This window comes from Lissotriton vulgaris, chromosome 1_1 (genome assembly GCF_964263255.1).
Source record: "Lissotriton vulgaris chromosome 1_1, aLisVul1.2, whole genome shotgun sequence".
Lineage (NCBI taxonomy): Eukaryota > Metazoa > Chordata > Amphibia > Caudata > Salamandridae > Lissotriton > Lissotriton vulgaris.
The window spans coordinates 1,973,111,798-1,973,128,971 of NC_141685.1; positions in this window are offsets into that span (position 1 = coordinate 1,973,111,798).

Below are 17,174 nucleotides of genomic sequence, written 5' to 3' on the forward strand. Positions count from 1 at the left end.
AATCCACTGCCAGCCCGGAGGATGCAGAAAAACCGCTGTGAACCCACCAAAGACCCACCGCCACATTAGAATGGCTGGTGGGTCCTGGTTTCAGTCCGCTGCTTTTCCGCCGCGGTTGGCTTACAACCGCGGCGGAAAAGCTCTAATAGGGAGGCTTTGTCTCTTAGACACCGCCAGCCATATTAGGATGGGTTTCAAAACATGCTCTTCCGCGGCGGGTTTTCCGCCGTGGAAAAGCATGGGGAACTTCTCTGCAGGGGCCTGTTGCTGGGCCCCTGGGTGAAGAGGGCTTGGGGGGTGCACATGGGGGGTACCTATGGTATGCACGGTGCCTGCCGCTTTCTGCATACAAATGCAATGTATGCATTTTTACCATTGCGGCGGGTGCAACTTGAAGCTGCACCCGCCGCAATGGTAAAAATAGAGGATGTGACTGCCAGGGTGGTGGTCACATCCTAATTGCACAGGAGGGATCTCTGCAGGCCATGTGGAGGTTCCCTCCTACTCTGGGGTCGCGGACGGACGCAAGTCCGTCCGCGATCCTAATGGGCCCCTAAATGTGGAGTTGAATTACATCGCCTTTTCAGAAACCTTCCCTCCCGCATTTAAAAAGAACTATTTGTACAGGTCTAACTTGTTTAATAGGCTTAGATTTTTTTTAAATGACTATAGTAGCAATGTTTTTATGTTGTAGTGAAAGCATGTGGTGCGAAGTGAAGCACGTGGTTTCGATCATCACGAGCGTCAGACATTTGACGGATTATAAAAACGTTCCTGCTATTAGAAAAAAATATAAATGCAATAAGATACGGTATATAGGACTGCGTACGCCTAAATCGCTGCATCGCCTTTTTGTATCCAGTCTGCTGCACCCCATCAACTTCCTTCGCTGCGCACCTGGGCCTCACTGATCACCTTTTAGTGGACAAGATACCCTCTACATCATGCAGTCCCGCTCTGCCAAGAAAAAGTAAGACATATGGTGCCGAGTCCTGATATCGCTATGGGTATGGACATACTCATTCTCCCATCATCATCGCAGGTTCCTCACCCCCTCAGTCCTTGCGGTACTACTAACTCAGTGACAAAAGAGGCCCCACACGTAGTAGTGGGCCCTTGTAGTCGGTGGTTCGGGCCTACATGAGGCACCTGAACCACTAGGACAGGCCATCACAGCGCTTGGGATGGGAGCAACTCTAAAATAGCGTAGAGCACATGCGCCCCGTCTTTTTTAATGGTAGGGTCACGTGTGTAGTGACGCATGTGCTGGATGGGTATGGTGTGGGTGTATACCAGCTATGAGGGAGTGTGTGTGTCGTTCTGACAACTAGACCTGGAAGTAAGAAATCACTACAATGGAAATCTGGGTCAAGTGGCATTTGTATTTTTTCCTGGAAGCGTAAGCGGAGTGGGCTGGATAGATGTATGGCAGTGCTGCGCGAGGCTCTGAACCATGATTATGTAGTTATGGGCGTGGTTCCGTTGTTATATTAATAACAAATCAAGTCATTCGGGTGTCCGTTTTGTAGTGCTGACGTCACTCGGGTCTTAAACGCAAATGTATCATTATGTCTGTAAATTTCCCACATGGCCAATATGAAAGGTACGGGGTATCACTGACTCTATATTCATTCATAGTTGCACACATAAGAGATGGTGGACATGACAAATTTCTGTGATTATGAATGTTTGTTGTACATTCAGTAGAGTGTTGTAGCTGTAGTAATACAGGGCTGTAAAAGGTTTAAGTTGCAGTTTTTGGCACATGAAGGCAGCTAATATATATACGTATGTGGTCATTCAGGTATACTGTCGAACTTGGTGCTGGAAATCAGTGTTCGAGGCTTGGAATTGCGTCTACATCCTGTTATTGTAGACTAATGCCGTAATCTATGCGTGCATGAAAATGTACTGTAAATACGGTGCTCATTTATATTGCTGATATAGTTTTGGGTTGATTTTGCGCTATATAAATATGTTAAAAAAAAAAGGAATAGTCCACACTTACTATCACAGGGAAGATGGTTGCATACGCTATGTATAGCACAATATAATGTAGTAGAGCATAGAAGCAGCATTTTAGAAACATAATAAATATGCAGACACAGAAGATAGTTGAAGTGGGTACGGGCACATGCGCGCGACTCCATTTTATTACGTTGCTGTTGGTAACAAGTAGAATAGCAATCATCATATTATACACAGATATTCAATCATAAACGGTTTATGACCTTTGCTGTACTAAGGTAGGAGCCCTGTATGTGAAATAACCCACAGAAGATTCTATCGTAAAGTGTTCATGAGTACTGGTACACTGAGGTTGGGGCGGTTTATGTAGAGCCTGCGATGATGCGTGGTTCAAGCAGAACGAACTGATAAGAATGTCTTTTGGCAAGTGAATTTTGCCTTAATAAGGCTACCTGACGATTATTTATGGTATACTGAGCTAGTGGTACGTGTGGTGCTCAGTGTGTGCTCACCCTGTGATGATGCACGGTTCGAGTGGTCTGTACTCAAAATATTGAGTGTTGCATACTGGTCTGCATGAATTTTGAGGTTAAAAAAAACTATCATCAATGGTTATCAATTGCTCTGCAAACTATGTCTACTGATTGCTCTCCATAGGAAATTAAATGATTGCATTTCACGCAGTGCATTCTAACTTTCTCAAAATGAGGACGTATGTCTGGTTGCGATGTTGAAGGTGATATCCCAGAGGTACTTGGTATTGCTGGTGGTGCAGGTATATTTTGGCGCTGTGTTCTACTTTCTTTGTAAACATTGTTCACAGGATGTAGGGATTAGAGGTGCTTGTGCATACTAGTAGTGCCACAGGAATATTTTTTGTCTGTGTTTTAAATAAATCAAGGCTAAATTCCTTACTGTCTGTAGTGTAGATATAAAACTGAATTCGAGTTGTGAATCCTACTGTTTGCAGTGTACATCAAAGCTACTATTCAGCACAGTTATATAAAAATACTTTGTTTTCACTTATTTTAACAAAATCTGAATACATACAGTATAATTGACTCTGCATTAAATACATCAAGGCTGAATTTCATACTGTCTATAGTGTAGATGAAAAGCTGAATTAAAGTTGTAAACCCTGTTGTCCCCAGTGTAGACCTTAGGGTGAACTGCATTATCTGTAATCATGATTGAAGTGGAAGATATATGCAGCGTAAATTTTATTATTCAACTAAATCTAAAAGTGATATAAAATAATTTTTTAAGGAAGCATACTAAAGGGATATTGTGTAGGATTTGATAGGTGTTATACTTAGTTTGGTTTGCACTGAGTTAGTGGTATCTGAAACAACAAGGTTCTTTGAAGTCTGCGATGATGCGCGGTCCGGGCTGATACTAATGTTTTTTGTCTTGTAAATTCTGCCTTAGTAAGGGAACGTGATAATGATTTTTGGTGCGCTGAGTTACTAGTACCTTTGGTGCTTAGCGTATACATATCCTGCAATGATGCGTGGTTGGGTGGTAAGTAATTGGACTAATGTGTTTTCTCGATTGAATTTTGCATCAATTCCATTTAAAAGGGACAGTATGTCTCACTGTGACATAAAACCGTTCACTCTTTTTTGCAATTGTTTATAGTGCAGTGAGTTAGTAGTATCTTTGGTACTGATCTTGTACATATCCTGTGATAATCAATCAATCAATCAATCAATCAATCAAAGCATTTATATAGCCCAGTACTCACCCGGAGGGTCTCAAGGCGCTAGGGGGGGGGGGTCCGCTACTGCTCGAACAGCCAGGTCTTGAGCTGCTTCCTGAAGGAGAGGTGGTCCTGGGTCAGGCGGAGGTGGGTCGGGAGGGAGTTCCAAGTCTTGGCGGACAGGTAGGAGAAGGACCTTCCTCCTATGGTGGTGGCTCTTCGGATGCGGGGGACGGCGGCGAGGGCGTGGCCGGTCGATCGAAGCTGGCGTGTGGGAGCGTAGAAGTTGAGGCGGCTGTTGAGGTATCCTGGGCCTTGGTTGTGTAGGGCTTTGTGTGCGTGGGTGAGGAGACGGAAGGTGATTCTCTTGTTGACCGGGAGCCAGTGCAGATCTCTCAGGTGACCGGAGATGTGGTTGCGACGCGGGATGTCCAGGATGAGTCGTGCTGAGGTGTTCTGAATCCGCTGGAGAATCTCTTCTGGAGTTTGGCGGTGGTTCCGGCTTAGAGGGAGTTGCCGTAGTCCAGACGGCTGGTGACGAGGGCCTGGGTGACCATCTTCCTGGTCTCGTTGGGGATCCATCGGAAGATCTTACGTAGCATGCGCAGGATGTTGAAGCACGACGAGGAGACGGCGTTGACTTGTCTGGTCATAGAGAGGGAGGAGTCCAGGATGAAGCCCAGGTTGCGTGCGTGGTCTGTTGGTTTGGGTGCGCTGCCCAGGGCGGGGGGCCACCAGGAGTCGTCCCAGGCGGAGGGTGCAGGTCCCAAGATGAGGACTTCCGTCTTGTCCGAGTTCAGTTTCAGGCGGCTGTTCATCATCCACTTGGCTACTTCTGTCATCCCTTCGTGTAGGTTGGCTCTGGCGGTGGTGGGGTCGTTGGTGAGGGAGAGGATCAGCTGGGTGTTGTCAGCGTAGGAGAGGATGTTGAGGTTGTGTTGGCGTGCGATGGCTTCGAGGGGGCTCATGTAGACGTTGAAGAGGGTTGGGCTGAGCAAGGAGCCTTGAGGAACGCCGCAGATGACTTCGGTGGCTTCTGATCTGAACGGGGGGAGGCGGACTCGCTGTGTCCTTCCGGCGAGGAATGAAATGATCCATTCCAGTGCCTTCTCCTGGATTCCGACGTTGCTGAGGCGCTGCACTAGGGTGGGTGGTAGACAGTGTCGAAGGCTGCGGAGAGGTCTAGGAGGATGAGGGCCGCTGTTTCTCCGTTGTCGAGCAGGGCTCGGATGTCATCGGTGGCTGCGATCAGGGCAGTCTCGGTGCTGTGGTTGGCCCAGAAGCCGGATTGCGAAGGGTCGAGGGATCCGTTTGACTCGAGGAAGGCGGCCATCTGCTTGTTGACGGTCTTCTCGATGACTTTTGCAGGAAACGGGAGCAGCGAGATGGGGCGGTAGTTCTTGAGGTCGGTGGGGTCGGCTGATGGCTTCTTTAGTAGAGCGCTGAGTTCGGCGTGCTTCCAGCTCTCTGGGAAGGTAGCAGTGTCGAAGGAGGTGTTGATGATGTCCCGCAGGTGGGGTGCGATGACAGCGTCGGCCTTGTTGAAGACGTTGTGAGGGCAGGGGTCGGTCGGAGATCCGGAGTGGATGGAGTTCATCGTGCGGATGGTGTCTTCGGTGCTGATCGGGATCCAGGCGCGGAGGGTGGTGGTGGGGGGCGGTGGTTCGGTCGTGGCATGCATTGGTTGAGTGCTGAAGCTGTTGTGTATGTCCGCGATCTTGTTGTGGAAGTAGGAGGCGAGGGAGTTGCAGAGGTCTTGCAAAGGGGTGATGTCGTTGGGTCCTGCGTTGGGGTTGGAGAGCTCTTTAACGATGTTGAAGAATTCCTTGCTGTTGTGTGCGTTGTTGTCCAGTCGTTCCTTGAATGCAGTTTTCTTGGTGGCGCGGATCAGTTGGTGGTGTTTTCGGGTGGCGAGCTTGAGGGCAGTCATGTTGTTCGGTGTTGGGTCTCTGCGCCAGGCTTTCTCGAGTGCTCGGCAGTTCTTCTTGGAGCTCTTGAGTTCGTCGGTGAACCATGGGGCTTTCTTGCTGCCGGGTCTTCTAGGCGGGGTCTTCAGAGGGGCGAGGTCGTCGGCGCAGTTGCTGATCCACTTCGCGAGGTTGGTGGCCGCCTGGCTTGGGTTTGTTGCGCTGGTGGGAGGGTTCATGCTCAGGGAGGTCGCGAGCTGGTCGGCTGTGATCTTGTTCCAGCTTCTGTGTGCAACCGGTAGCTGGTGGTGGTGGATCGTGGTCCTTCTGAAGCTGAAGTGGACGCAGCTGTGGTCCGTCCAGTGGAGTCCGCTGGCGTGGCTGAAGGTGAGGTCCTTGCTGGATGAGAACACGTGGTCGAGTGTGTGTCCGGCGTAGTGGGTGGGGGTGGTCACCAGCTGCTTGAGACTGAGGTTGGTGAGGTTGTCCAGCAGAGTGGTGGTGTTGCGGTCGTTGTTGTTCTCCAGGTGGAAGTTGAGGTCCCCGAGGAGGATGTAGTCAGCGGAGAGGAGGGCGTGCGGGCTGATGAAGTCGGCGATGTCTTCGCTGAATTGTGTGCGTGGTCCTGGGGGTCTGTAGATGAGGGTGCCTCTGAGGGTGGTCTTAGGGTTGATGTGGATCTGGAAGTGCAGGTGTTTGGCGGGTGCGAGGGTGTCGTCGGTGTTGGTCGTGATGCGGATGGTGTTCCTGTGGATGATGGCGATGCCTCCTCCTGTCTGGCTGACGCGGTCCTTCCGGATGATCTTGTAGCCGTCCGGGATGGCGATGGCAATGTCGGGCGCTGAGGAGGCGTTCATCCAGGTTTCCGTGAGGAAGGCGACGTCTGGGGCTGTGGTGTCGAGCAGGTTCCAGATCTCGACGGCGTGTCTGTGGATGGAGCGGGTGTTGAGCAGGATGCACTTGAGGTGGTTGCTGCTGGTGCTCGGCTTGGTCGGAGCTGGTGTAGTGCAGGTCTGGATGCAGGTGAACTTGCAGGAGTGGCAGCAGAAGGGTCCGTGGGTGCGTCTCGGGGTGGCTTGGTAGCAGCCCAGGATTCGATCGGCGTTGAGTGCGTAGAGTTTGGCGGCGTCGTAGGTCTGGCGGGTGGGCTGGGGTCTGCTAGAGCCAGGGGTCCTGGCACTGGGCGCGGTCCAGGCGCAGACGGGCGCAGACGGGCTTACCGTTGGCGCGCCTTTGGCGCACAAACGGCGCGCCCGCTGCGCGTACGCGCGGTCCCCATATATGGCGAAGTGGGAGGGAGGGAGGAGCAGCTGGGAGGCGGGGAGGGCACAGAAGGGAAAGGGGGCGTGGCCGCAAGCACGGCGGCGGGAAGCGGGGTGGGCAAATGCAGAATGACACGACACTGGGGGTACAGAAGGTAAATGGGAAACAAGAAGGGGATGAGAGGTTAAACAATAGACAGGGGAAAATAAACTGTTAAAAATACGGCACAAATGATGAGAGAGACAGCACAATGATGAAATACGGCACCAGTGGGGAAAGTAAACAAAACAGCACAACCAGTTAAAAATACGGCACAAATGATGAGAGAGACAGCACAGTGATGAAATACGGCACCAGTGGGGAAAGTAAACAAAACAGCACAACCACTTGAGGCGAGGGTCGGGAACAGCGAGGCAGAGAGGCGGGTGAGCGAGGACAGCGAGGTTGGCTCTGCGAGCAGCAGAGGGGCAGGGAGCACACACGCAGCAGCTGGTGGCTGTGTGGCGCGGGGGTGTCCTGAGACAGGTCACACTCACCTGCGCTGCGCGGTCGCCATATATGGCCAAGTGGGAGGGAGGGAGGGAGGAGCAGCTGGGAGGCGGGAGCGGGGAGGGCACAGAATAATGTGTAATACAGAGGGGCCAAACTGGGAGCAATGATTTTTGCCTCGTGAATTCTGCCTTAATAAGGCTACAGAGAGATGACTTGTGGTGCAGTGAGTTAGTGGTACCGAAAGAACTCAGCGTGTGCGTACCCTGTGATGATTTGAGGTTCGGGGGGGTCGCAGTGGTATAATATCTCTTTTTTTTTTTTTTTTTACTAGTATTTTTAACCCCGAAGGACTAGCTGTAGGGGGTGATAGGGAAACCCTGGCTTTTATCCCCATACCTCTTAATATCACAGTCTCTGAGGTGGATGCTGCCATCCGGGTCAGTAAGGGGGGAAAGGCGCCGGGCCCTGATGGGGTACCCGTTGACCTTTATAAAGCCGAGGTTTCCATATGGAGCCCATTGTTAACAAAGGTTTTTAATGCTGCTGCAATGATTGCGGCCCCACAGACTTGGGGGGAATCAATCATTATCCCGGTGTATAAAAAAGGGGAGAGGGGTGAGGCAAAAAACCACCGCCCGATTTCTCTCCTCACTGCTTCCCTAAAAATTATGAGTAGGGTATTACTGAGTCGCCTGGAGGAATGGGTAGAAGATAAAGGGATCCTTGCGGATTCTCAGTACGGATTCCGCAAGGGGTTAGGCACCATAGAACAGTGCATTAATTTAGACCTTATTATATGCAAATATACACGGGCTAAACAAGGCTCGTTGTTCCTTTGCTTTGCCGACCTGACCAGTGCCTTTGACTTGGTTGACCATGGCCTTCTGTGGTCAACCTTGTTGGACATGGGTGCTCCACAGGATATTATCTATTTCTTGGCCCAACTTTATAGGAATCTGACGGCTAAGATACGATACGGGCAATCGGGGGAGTGTACATCCAGTATTAAAGTAGGTTCTGGAATTAGGCAGGGATGCGTCCTTGCACCTCTTCTTTTCTCCCTTTTTATTAATGCAATCGAGTCGGAACTACGGCCCATCAGTGCAGATGCACCGACTGCTGGCGGCTTTTCCATCCCAATATTGCTTTACGCGGATGACGCGGTTCTGCTCTCACAAACCCCTCTAGGGTTGCAAAAACTTATGAATAAATTTGCAGATTTTATTAATGGGAGAAAACTAAAAATTAATAATTCAAAAACTTTTATAATGCCCTGTGGGAAGAAAATTAAAAACTTAAGGCCCTTCACAGTTATGGACCAAACTATAAAAGTGGTGGACAAATTCTGTTATCTGGGTATCACTTTTAACAGTGGGGGGATGTGGACACCTGAAATGATTAATGTAAGAGCCAAAATGGCCAAGTGTTCTTTTGGCATATTTAGGTTTGCATCCAAGTTAGGCTCAAGACGGATACCAGACATGTTGTACCTATATCGCCATAAATGTGTTGCTCTGGCCCTATATGGCTCAGGAGTGTGGGGCCATTGTAATAACAACATGCTCCAGGTTGAGGAAAACAAATTTGTCAAAAAACTCCTGTGTTTACCATCTTCTGCCTCAACAAAGCTGATCCATCAGGAGGTTGGTCTAGAACATCTATCTGACTTGATCAGATTAAGACCCCTGTTAGTATGGAGATCTATATGGGCTAAGGAACAGACTGGTTTTACAAGAAAGATTATTTTAGATTGTCTTCACATGGACAAATGTTCCCGCATCCCCTGGCTTAACTATATTATCCGAACATTTAATGATGTTTTTAATCTCACGGTGCGTGATAACCCTTCTTGTGTTTTAGATATCCCGAAGAGTGAGATTAAACATGAATTTCTGAGGGTTAGCATGGTGAAGCGTAACGCAGCTACTGCTCAGTTCTCCTCACATGTTTTTTACGACAGATACACTAAGGAAGAAATGGGGCTTTCAGGATACCTTAAATTGGTTACTATCCGATCCCACCAATATGTATTGACAAGATTACGGATGGGGATTGTTCATTTGCTTGTTGCGTATCCTGTAATGAAGACCTATACTACTGCCCCCTGTCCGTGTGATGGGACCACAAAGCAAAGTACGGAGCATTTTTTATTGTTATGCCCTCTTTATCTCCACCTTCGAAAAGTATATCTGAAACCGCTTTTCAAAAAATATAATGTATCCACTATTGTATCGGCCATGGGGCTTTTATTTGGACTTAATTCACAGGACATCTGTTTTTTTACTGCTGTATATATTTTAAAATCGATAAGCTTGAGGAAAAGCACCCTTTTTTGATATGTGATTAACTTAAAACCTGCTGTACCCTCATGTTTTATTACTTATGTATGTATGTACTTTTATGATTATTAATCAATGATCGAATAAAGTTTTTGAATTGAATATCTCTTGTCTACTGGAATGCGTCATGTACAATCATCTTTCTACCGGAATGGTGAGCCTTCACAATGTAGATCGAAGGCAATAGTTATCACTGACATCAAGACATTCTTTATGCCGTATCTTTTAACAAAATCTGAGGACATAAAGTACAATTAACTCTACCTTAAAAAACAAGGATAAATTTCATGCTGTTTGTAGTATAGATTGAAAGCTGAATTCAAAATGTGAACCCTGCTGTCCATACTGTAGATCCAAGGCAGAAATATCGGCAAATGATTTTTGTCACTTATTTTAACAAAATCAGAACACATACAGTACAATTGTCTCTGCATTAAATAAATCAAGGTTTAATTCCCTACTGTCCGTAGTATACATGCAAAGTTGACTTCAAGTTGTGAACCCTGTTGCCTGCAGTGTAGATCGAAGGCAGTAGTCGACACAAATATAAATGAATGCTATTTTGTCACAGTTAACAGAATCTGGGGACACAGTACAATTGTCTCTGCCTTAAAGAAATCAAGACTGAATTCAATGTTGTCTCTTGTGCTGATGAGCCACTGGTATCAATTCGTAAACTCTGTTGAACGCAGTGTACATTTGAAAATAGTACTCAGTACAATCATTGAGGAATGTTTTTTGTGGCATCCTTTAACAAAATTGTCTCTGCGTTACATATATCAATGATAACTTGACTGCTGTCCGTAGTGTAGATGAAAAGCTTAATTCAAGATTTGAACCCTGCAGTTCGCAATGTAGATCTTAGGTTGCACTGCATTCGCTGTAATGTACTCTATACATTGACTGTTGCATACAAGACTTATGAAATGTTATCAAGTGGTGAACTCTATTGATCGTACTGTACATTTGAAAGCAGTACTCATTACAGTCATTGAGGAATATTTTTTGTCGCATCATTTAACAAAATTGTCTCTGCCTTATATAAATCAAGGCTAACTTAAATGCTGTCCGTAGAGTAGATGGAAATCTAAATTCAAGTTGTGAACCGTGTTGTACGCAGTGTGGATTAAAGGCAGTAGTTTACACAGACATCGAGGAATGTTTTTTGTCACTTAATTAAACAAAATCTGAACACGTATAGTAAAATTGTCTCTGCATTAAATAAACCAAGGCTGAATTTCTTACTGTTGATAGTTTAACAAAATATGAGGTTGAGGCTGAATTCAATGTTGTCTGTAGTGCTTCTGCAGCACTGGTATCAATTTGTAAACTCTACTGACCGCACTGTAGATCAAAAGCAGAAGTCTTTTAGTCTCCTAATTTCCTCTCTTGCGAAGTTTGCCGGATGTTTTGTCTGAACATAGCTATTCATAATTTCTGTTCCACAAGAGTATTTTTTGTAGGGTCACCCCTGCACAGGATCGCCTTGCAGATTTTGAAAGTGACTTTAGTGGCATTAACCTTCTTCTGCATCTGAGGAAAAGTAAAAAAGTTCCAGACAATTGATGTATAGTTCTCTGGTTGGGGAGGTGCAGGCACAGATTCTTCATTTCCAGATTATTCTGAATTAGAAGATGCTTCATTAGTAGCTATTTCTCCAACTTTGTTGAGAAACAGGTGTGCAAAATTGAGAAAGAGCAGATCTTGCTAGTAGATGTCTTCTCCTCAGAAAGTTCTAACAAGAGTGATTGAAATGGGTGGGGTACTTCATTACCTACAATAGGAAGTGTAATGAACCAATCAAATCTATTTTTTTCTTGTCACATTGTGTCTGCGAATGATACACACACGCAGGTGGCACCTAACTAAGCATGGGCGAATTTTGCGAATTTGCGATCCGCAAATTTGCGGATTTGCGAATTCGCGATCCGCAAAATTCGCGAATTTGTGGATTTTTGGTTTTTTTGCGTGTTCGCGGGGTTTTTTGCATGTTCGCAGGGTTTTTTGCGTGTTCGCGGGGATTTTTGCATCTTCGCGAGCCGCTTGCATAGCGAAATTACCCATGCAGTCGTTTATGGGAGAGGGAGAGAGAGATAGATAGATAGATAGACAGATAGATAGAAAGAGAGAGAAAGAGAGGGAAAGAGAGAGGGAGAGAGAGAATGAGAGAAAGAAAGAGAGGCCGGATCTCTGAAGGGCCAGATTCCTGAGTTGCCCCTACAGAACATACAGCTTTTTATTTTTAGCAAAATGCACATGAAAATTGTGCTGTAAAGGTCTCTTTTAGTTTAACCCCTCCTGACAACTCAAAATGGGTGTATTTGCCATCCTCTCCCTTCTTCCTGTTTTTTTTTATATCTGTAACTGCTTCCTGATGAGGTGTAATTCCTTGGACAGGTGCCTCGTTGCCTACTTGTAACTATTCTCTGACCCTGCTTCAAGGATCAGAGCAGGGTCAGAGAATAGTTGCAAGTAGGCAACGAGGCGCCAGGAAGCAATTAGCAGCAGCTGTCCAAGTTGAAGTTAATTTGTTTGTAACCCTTTTGTAAAAGGTTACAAAGAAATTAGGTTCAACTTTTGCACCTGCTGCTGTAACCCTTGCTTGGCTGAAAATTCGTCCCCGCTGATTCGCGGATTTTACCGCGATTTTGCGAGATTCGCGGATCGCGAAATTGAGGAAAATCCGCAAATTCGCCCGCAAAATGGATTTTACGCCCACCCTTACACCTAACTCGCACAAGGCGCGACTTCGCAAAATTGCATTTAAAAGAAATGTAACTTTATTGAAGGTTAAAGAATATTATTTTTATAATTAGCTCAGCTAATGTCTTGCCTTAATATTTATATTAAATACATATATATAGGTTTTTTAACATTAAAAAATTCGGCGGGAGTCCCGCACCTACGTCGTCCCTCGCATATGACATCACGCGCAGCTGCGCAACCGTCACGTCAAGTAATACGTACATCTCGCATATGCACCACGAGTCATGTAACAGTCGCATAGCGTCCGCCTTCGGAAAGTTGTACACGGCGCACAACATACTTGGACCCTACACTTAGATCCTAAAATGGCGAATATGTTCCACGCAGTGTAAGAGAAGGGTACGCTTTGGGTGCGCAACTGTCAAAAAAAAGAAAAATATAAGTATATTTAAAATATAAAATATTTTTAAAAATATGTATATATTTTTTTTAATATTTTTAAAAAATATGTCTAGAGTAATTTAAAAAAATCTAAAAATAAGTAGATTAAAAAAGTGTACTTAAAGAATATAAAAAAATAGAACAAGGAATATATTTAAAAATGATCATTTAAAAAACCTTAGAAATTCACTGAAAAAAACATTGTTTTCAGACATGTTTTTATTAGGAATTAACATTTAAAAAACCTTTGAAATTCACAGAAAAAACCAAAGGTTTGAGGCTTGTTATAGTTAGGGATTATCATTTCAAAAACCATAGAAATTCACTGAAAAAACCATAGGTTTCAGGGGTGTTATAGTTAGCTGGACGTTTCACTCATAGTGTATATATGTGTTTGTTAGTGAGTGAAAGACTGTCTCACTAGTGTCTTTATGAGTAACGACATATGTTTTAATCTAGTATATGTGAATATTGATGTATATAAGTGAGTATATGTGAGAGTAAGAGATTGTAAGAGTTCCTGTTTAAATAAGTATGTGTTTCTATAAGTGATTGTTTAAGAGAATAAATATGTGTAATTTTCAATAGAAGTAAGGTGGAAGTGTGTGTATAACTCTATATTCAAATAAATGGATGTTCAATAGTTTATTTGCACGTGTGAGTATGTGTGTGAGTAACTTTTGGATGACTGTCGGTGTGTAACAGGATGTATAGGTGTATCACTTCATATGATGAGTGAGTATATGTATGAGTGACTATATAGAACTGTTGGTGAATGAATGGATGTGTATATAGATGGTAGCATTACTGAATTACTTGTTGTAACTGATATGGGTATCTCCATTTTTTTTTAAATTTCAGTTTCTATTTTTGAATATGTGTTTCAAGGGTTACATTACAGTGAAAGGAGGTCTGTCACTATGTCACAAGGATGGTGTCATCAGTGATGTCATGAGTGATGTCACTGACCATGTCATGAGTGATGTAATATATGACGTCATCAGCAGTGCATTGCACGCGCAAGTTATAGTGAGTCCAACTAACTATAACGTGGAATTTCATTGGTTTTATATCAGTAAAATTTCCAGCTAACTATAACATGTGTCAAACCTATGGTTTTTTCAGTGAATTTCATAGGTTTTTTAAATGCTACTTCCTAACTATAACGTGTGTAAAACCTATGGTTTTTTCTGTGAATTTCATTGGTTTTTAAAATGCTAATTCAGAAAAATGTCGTGTATGCAACCTATACTTTTGTCAATAAAGTTCTGGCAATATTTTTTTCGAAAACAAGCCGTTTTCTTCACTGTTCAAGTTGCATAGAGACTCCTTGTAAAGCGATACAGAATTCGAAAGTCTGTACCTTGCCTTTTTTTTAAACACATTAAAATTTGTCTGTAAATAAAAATAGCCTTACTAAACTTTCGTGCGCAACCCGGTGTGCGCACTCTCGGCAACAGTTGTCAATAAAATGGATATCGCATTTCCAGGCTTTCGTGCGCGACCGAGTGCGTGCACCTGCCTATATATTTTGTGAAAACTTTGCAATTTGAACTTATTGAATTTCTTCATACACCCCTCAAAGAACTTATAGTACGTCAAAGAGACTGTACCTAGACTTCTTTTTTATTCTTATGAAACTTTTCAGTAAATGGAGCCGAATGTCTTTTTAAACTTTCGTGCGTTACCGGATGTACACACCTTGGTATTTTTTTTAGAAATATAAAACGTTTCATACTTTAACAATTGTGTGCTTAAATCCAGCTCAGAAGATATACAAAATCAGGATGGTAGTTGGTTCAACCCGGACCGTTTATTAGAGATAGATCGTCCGACTCCACCGGAGGACACCCCTAATAAAAAGGACATATATATAAAATGCGGACTAGCCGCTGTATCGTGCTAGCAAACTATAACATATAAATAGTTAGAAAAAACAAAAGGAATCGAGCAAAATCAGTAGGCCACTGATGGGATCTTTTTTTGACCTCGCTAAAATAGAAAAATTAGGAACAACCCCTCATGAGAAATATGAAACTACTGAGAGGAACCGAGCTCGACGCCATGATGGCTGCAAGACAGCTCGGCTCCGCCGCCCACCCCACCCAAAATAACGACAAATATTATAAAGATATACAACACACCAGCAAAGTAACAGGGTAAAACGTTTTATTAAATAACTATTTACATGGCAGCCTGCTGCAACATGAAAACAACACTTTCAATTGGTTCTTAATAGTTTCAATTCTGGAATTTACACGCAGCACTCCACCCACTTCCCTCACTATCTTTTCTACTCTCAAGAGAGAACAACGTCCTACATCTTTCGGAAGACTTTGGTGAAATGGCTACCGTATCTCATTCATCTTCCGAATCTGACCAAAATGATCGACTACCTTTAATAAGAAAAAATAAATCTGGCAATTTTTCACTTATCCTGAAGATCAAAAGAAAGTGAATGCACCAAAAGTAACCTGCACGATATGTGACTTGGTTCTCTCAAGAAGAAATCCAGCAAAAAAATATTCCTTTTCCATACATACCATGGTGCGGCATGTCAAACAAGTGCACCCTCTGCAATTTGCAGAGGCAACGACAAGAGCCCTGGCCACGCTATTACCATTAGAGGTGGCCAGCACATCTTCTGATCGACGACCTGTATCTCCATCGAGTGCAGAGATGGACTTCAGATATTTAACTATATATGGTCTATAACCTATGGTTTTTCAGTGATTTTCTTTGGTTTTTTAATAGCAAATATCAAAAGCTTTTTTGTGGAAAATGACTAAAATTAGGTATACATAAGCGGCGTTCATTTATGTTCACCACAGCCATTGTTAAAAGTAAAGTGAAAGTCGCGAAACAGTGGCCACGCCATCTAGTCCCTTTTAGGCCCCATCATGCACGTAAGTAACAGCCATTTTCTGTGTCATGGCCTCTCTGCCCACTGCCAATAGCCTATGATTGTTCGAAATTGGTTTTCTTTGGGTCATTCTCTGTTCACAAATAAGCACTACTCTGTTTAGTTTTTGCAGATAGTGAAGGATAGGTAGTGCACACTTTTGTCCCCTTTGTAACCCGTCATGCCTATCTCTGCCCCGTTTGTTGGTAGTTGGTTCAACCCGGACCGTTTATTACAGGTAGATCGTCCGACTCCACCGGAGGACCCCCCTAATAAAAAGGACATATATATAAAATGCGGACTATCCGCTGTATCGTGCTAGCAAACTATAACATATAAATCGTTAGAAAAAACATGAAACTAGTGAGAGGAACCGAGCTCGACGCCATGATGGCTGCAAGACAGCTCGGCTCCGCCGCCCACCCCGCCCAAAATAACGACAAACACTATGCAAATATTATAAATATATACAACACACCAGCAAAGTAACAGGATAAAACGTTTTATTGAATAACTATTTACATGGCAGCCTGCTGCAACATGAAAACAACACTTCTAATTGCTTCTTAGTAGTTTCAATTCTGAAATTGAACACCCAGTACATCCAGAGGTGATGTCCGACAAGTTGTGTGGGGGGATGCCTTGCTAATGCCGCCACCCCCACCACCTTCTGTAGGAAGGACTCTGGATATGCTTGGTCCCTGAGAGGCTTCGATGTCCCTGCCTTGCACAAATGTCATAGGTTCTGGATGTTGAGTGCCATACTTCAGGGTCTGACAAGTTGTGTGGGGGGATGCCTTGCTAATGCCGCCACCCCCACCACCTTCTGTAGGAAGGACTCTGGATATGCTTGGTCCCTGAGAGGCTTCGATGTCCCTGCCTTGCACAAATGTCATAAGTTCTGGATGTTGAGTGCCATACTTCAGGGTCCAAGAAACGCAGACTCGGAGGGGGCGCTTGGCTCCTGCCCCCTCCCCAAGTCTTGTTCCCCTGGTATGGCCTGAGATCGCCCCCGACATAGGCGGCCGGCTTCCGGGGTCAGGCGGAACTTCTTGCCTTTTGATGCCTCTTCCATTCTGGACCTTGTCCCACAATCCGTTTGACCTGAAGACACGTCCTGCGGTGCCCTGGTCCGACCATCACATATACCTGCGCCAGGAGACGGCGTGGGGTGCACTGGAAGGGAGAGGCGGCGCGAACGAGCCTCTTCCACCTCACCAGGTGGAGGTTTCTTAGCTACACCCCAGCGCTTCACTCGGCCAGCTGAGTTGCGCCTGCTCCTGCGGCACAGTGCCTCGCTCGGCCAGCTGAATTACGCCTGCTCTTGCTATTACACCGTCTCACCCGCCATCCGGCTGAATTGCACCCACTCTTCCGATACAGCGACAGGCGGCTGCCACAGAGCTCAGGAAATGGCGGTCGGCTCCACAGACTTGGGCCTGGCCTGCAAGGATGGC